This window comes from Nerophis ophidion, linkage group LG06 (genome assembly GCF_033978795.1).
Source record: "Nerophis ophidion isolate RoL-2023_Sa linkage group LG06, RoL_Noph_v1.0, whole genome shotgun sequence".
NCBI classification, from domain to species: Eukaryota; Metazoa; Chordata; class Actinopteri; order Syngnathiformes; family Syngnathidae; genus Nerophis; species Nerophis ophidion.
The window spans coordinates 44492515-44497514 of record NC_084616.1 but is presented as its reverse complement, the minus strand read 5'-3'; the positions used below and the strand labels follow the sequence as shown (position 1 = coordinate 44497514).

The 5000-nt window shown below is 38.9% G+C and overlaps 1 protein-coding gene across 8 annotated transcripts in view; it reads left to right on the top strand.

Annotated features, from left to right (window-relative positions):
* The first annotated feature begins 1515 nt into the window (after positions 1-1515).
* LOC133554755 (neural cell adhesion molecule L1-like protein) overlaps positions 1516-5000 on the top strand; it is a 156483-nt gene continuing 152998 nt past the window's right edge. For all 8 annotated transcript variants that reach the window (XM_061903868.1, XM_061903867.1, XM_061903863.1 and 5 more), the window contains exon 1: positions 1516-1675. The gene's annotated coding sequence lies outside the window, so the exon portion shown is untranslated. The remainder of the gene's footprint in view (positions 1676-5000) is intronic.

Below are 5000 nucleotides of genomic sequence, written 5' to 3'. Positions count from 1 at the left end.
ATGTCAGGCTGTGAGTGGTCATGCAGGTCTGATGGGCTCGGCTCTAAGTTGTTTTCTTTGCCTTTACAGAAGCTAAGCACACTTCAATCAGCAACTGGTCTTTTTGAAGTGATGATAGTCGGTTTTTGAACACTTTCTGCGATGAGAATATTGTGTTTGGTTCTATTCAATATCAAACGTCTGTGCTCAAAATCTTTAGCTTGTTGCATCAATGCAATATTTCATTGTCAACCTAATGTCACCAAGACCAAGATACATTTTTATTTAAACGATTAAACATTTTTATTTAAAATACAAAACTTAGTTAGTTTTTCGGCTTACATAAAACACCCAATTTTCCCCAAATCTAAAAAAAAAACTTGGAAAAAAATAGTCTAATAAAGTTGCATATTTATGAAATTAGTTGGACTTCTCGCTGTTTTTGTTTTGCTTACGTTGGGGCCAAATGGAGCGGTGACCCAACAGACATTAAACATGCAATGCTACCATATACAGGTGTGGAACTTCCAGTCATAATCATGTAAAAACTTATGTGGACACGGCATGAATCGAACATGAATTGGTATTTCATGAATCAAGCAAAGACGCCAGCATGACTGACTGGCAAAGACAGGCTTAAATAATGGTCTCTTGATTAGAGCAGGTTTGTGTCCCGTACACCAGAGGCAGGTGAAACTAATAAGTCGCCATGGTAACTAAAACAAACAAGGGGGCACAAAAACAGGAACTAATGGAGTGTAAAATTAACAGAACATAACAAAAACATGATCTGGACCACGGATAATGACAATATACTGTATTTAAACCACATTTACAAAAGCAAGTCAGAGCTTTTCAAAGAACGGGCAAGTTCAGGAGTAGTTAAGGTGTCAGTGTCAGTCAATAACTATCAGGCAGCTAAAAATGATCAAGTTCTTTTCATGTATCATTTCACTGATACTGAAAAAATATATAGTTTTCATTAAACAGGTCTTAAAAAGAGGTCCTGTCATATGTTTAGGGTCGTCTTGTATTCGGGTCACGAGAAAATGTTGGTGTTAATATGCTTAAGAGTCGAGATGGACGACAAAATGTACCACGGCACAACAACATCATTTCTATTTGAGTTATGTGCTCCCATTCCTCCAGTTACTGTACAAGTAGCCTGGAGCAGGTCAAGGCAAAGAGAGTTCCCTCCCACAAAAGCTCTGATCTTCCAAAAGAGGATGACTCCCTTCTCCTTCAATGGAGCTCAGACACATTGCATTGAAAAGGTGAACTCGGTGTAAATGGCCGTGCATAGTTTGTGGAAGGATCTGGTTATAAAAAAAAAAAAAGTAGGGAAAGAAATGCTTGTACTTCCTCTTTCATGCTCGCCGAGAACCCCCTGCAGTGCAATGTCCCAGTCATTGTCACAGGCTCAGGGAGCCTCTTTCCCCAAGTGAGAGGCTTTGGCGACATATGTCACTTGAGCGACTGTCCTGCCACCCCCTATAGGGTGTCCCGGCAGAAGGGCGGGCGGGAGGCGTGTTGGAAAGGGGGCAGGCCAGTGAGGTGGAGCAGGAACGGCATGTCAGATGTGTTAGTTCAGAGAGAGAAGTTGGAATACTCCTCTTGATTGTCCCGTCCAAAGATTTGTCTATGGGATTTTATCTGTCCCCCATACACTGGATGATGTAGAATGACTGGAGACTTAGTAAGTACTTCTTATCAGATCTTTACTTCCCAATTTTGTTTGCACATACCAATAATATCAGACACTATGTAGCTTGTGCTTTAGTTATTAAAACATGAAGTGAGCAAGGATTAGATGTGTCGCAGGCACACTTTTTAGGCCCTGGCTTATGAGATTCAATCCTGTTCATTAAGGCCACAATCTGCCATGTGTTCAGGTGCTGCATCACTCAGAAAATACATGTTTTATCTTTACTTTCAAGGTATGTGTCAGCTTTGCTTGAGTTATCATTAAAGTGGCATTAGCCCTTCAAAAGTGCAAATACTGGATTTGTGCAAGTCAGTGTCAATCGCCACCGTCTATTTTTTTTTTCTTCCTGTGTGTACTTGCGGAATCAACGTGCATTTGCGCGTCAGGTCTTAACATCTCATGCCGATGTTTAGAATTGTGAACATTCTGCAGAACCCCTCCTGAGGCATTAGGGCTCGTCGTTACTATTATGCTGGCGATGCATGGGCTATCCAGAAGCTGTGTGTGGGCATGCATCTGAGCCTGCGGTTTACAATAGTACTATACTAAGAATGAAAGCAGCTTACAGCATTATTGCAGCATGGAAATGTGTGTTTACTACACTGCAACAAACATCTAACCAGCTAATCCAGAGAAAGATAATCACAACAAGTTCCTTTTGCATATAATTCTCCCTCAATTTGTTTAATTGATTCTAGATTTAAGCAGCTTATTCCTGAATCTAGTCGACGCCAATTACCACATCACCCTGGTTCACTTAGATGAGGTAGCGCACGCTGACTTGTGTCCTTACAAGTAGCACTCAGTCATTGTTAAGCAGCATACTCCATGACTGCTGGACATCCCTGTCTTTATTCTCCTGATAGCGGGATTAGATGCAGGGTGAAGCCATTTGGCACTGCCAGGGCTGCCGCCACAGTATCCGCACTGTGAGAACTAAGCCGTGAAACACTGATGGGTTTAAGCCAATTTATAGTCTGCCATCTTGGATCTAGTCATCGCAGCAGACAGCAGCTCTGCCTTTGTGCCAGTTGGATTTACAAAAAGCATTCCATGTCACCAGACATGCTTGCCAGTGGAAAAAACTAAAAGGGTCATGACTGTGACAAGTGTTCTGTTGTCTACTTCTAAAACAGCAACACTGGAGGGAAATGCTGCTGATGCTTCGTAAGAGTTGGTTTAGTTTTCTTAAACCGAAACTAAATTGAAAAAGTCCAAACCACGGCCCATCGGCATATTCAATTTAACCCGTGAGACGACGGAACAAGTTCAATATCAATTTAACCAATATCAATATCAAAAAGCTACATTGCCTTGCGGAGTGTTTTCATACAAAACATAGATGCCCAGGAGCCAGACATGTGGCTCATTGTCACTAGCACATGGATAATATGAGAAACCCAGGTGAGTGGCCATGACATGTACTTTCATGGCATGTCATGCACAACATTTACTTATATGACTTAATCGAGACAACCTTTCCTAGTCATGCTGCAGAACAAAAATTTAAAAAAGCACAAAAAGTCAACACACATGGTCACAGATAACACAACCTGCTAACTGAACTTTCCGGATACCATTTAAAAAACCATCCCGTTACCAAACAAAATCAAAATTACACCCATTTAAATCCATTGCAAGGCATGATGGGACATTGCAAAACACTCCCTCCAAACTTATCCATGTTTGACTTTTTGCTGCTTGATATTTATGATTGATTACAAAGCGCTAAAGAGGTCGTCAAGGAATTAACAAGGTAGGAGTTGAAATTTCACATACCCTTAATATTCAATTATAATAACTATTACCTGCATATCATTATATTATGTATATATATATATATATATAGATATATATATATGTATATATATATATATATATATATACATACACATATATATATACACATATATGTATATATATATATATATATATATATATATATATATATATATATATATATATATATATATATATATATATACACATATATGTATATATATATATATATATATATATATATATATATATATATATATATATTTACTTTGCATGCAGTTGGCTTTTGTCCCCCGGCACATTTTTTTTAGCCGATGCTGTCATTTATAATATAAAGTAGTGTAAAGTTCTTACTTATATCCGTCAGTAAGCTCGCCATGAAATCGCAAAAACATACCGGTGTAATGAGTTTACATTTTTCACCCAAGGAACTTTAGTTATTAGAGAGTTCCGGTTGGACGGTTTTTCACAGGACGCATTTACAACGTTGTTATTGCACTAGTGAGCCACGGATGAGAAGATGCTTTTCCTTTATTGATTGAATTAAAGTCTGAATTTCATTAAAACAGTTAGCCCCATCTTTTGAAACTTCTTGCACTCCTGTCCTTGCACGCTACACCGCTACAACAAAGATGATTGAAAAGAGATGCTACTGTAGGTGAGCCAAATAAATAAGACCGCCCACAAAATGGCGCATCCTGAATCGACTGTGAGAAAGCGGCTTGAAGATGGTCTGTAAAACATAATCTATGCAATATTTTGACCAAAGAACCAAAATACACTTTTGTACATGTTATGTCGACCACAAGGAAGTGTTTTCCATCCATCCATCCATTTTCCTACCGCGTATTCCCTTTCGGGGTCGCAGGGAAGAATAAATATATCACCCCTTTAATGTACCCTACAATCCAATTCACCTTTTGTATGAAAACAGACCTGACAAAACCCTGTTATCGGCAGTGCGCCTTATAATTCGGTGCGCCTTATTATTTGGTGCGCCCTATGGTCCGGAAACCCCAGGGAACCCTTGCTACACCTCTTACAATAAAACCTGGATCTCTGCTATCAGTCAGTCAGCGAAGAGGCTGACCTAGCACGGTGTTGCTGTTCAAATGCGACTGCAATGTTAACACTCAGGCATGTGACATTTGGAAATCCGTGTTTTCCTTGGCAGATCCTTGCATTGGCGTTTGAACCCCCTAAAGATTGATTGATTGATTGATTGATTGATTGATTGATTGATTTAAACTTTTACTAGTAGATTGCACAGTACGGTACGTATTCCGTACAATTGACCACTAAATGTTAACACCCGAATAAGTTTTTACATTTTTTTAAGTCAGGGTCCACGTTAATTAATTCATGGTAAGGCCACTGTCCACTGGAGCAAACACTTGTATTTTGCATAACAGTGCAATTTTTTCCTCTGAAATGTTTTACAGCTTCTTTGCATGCATATTATTTTATTTACATTTTCAATGGCAATACTATTAGTAAGTTATTTAATAAAAAAAAAACAGAACATGACTTACTTGGG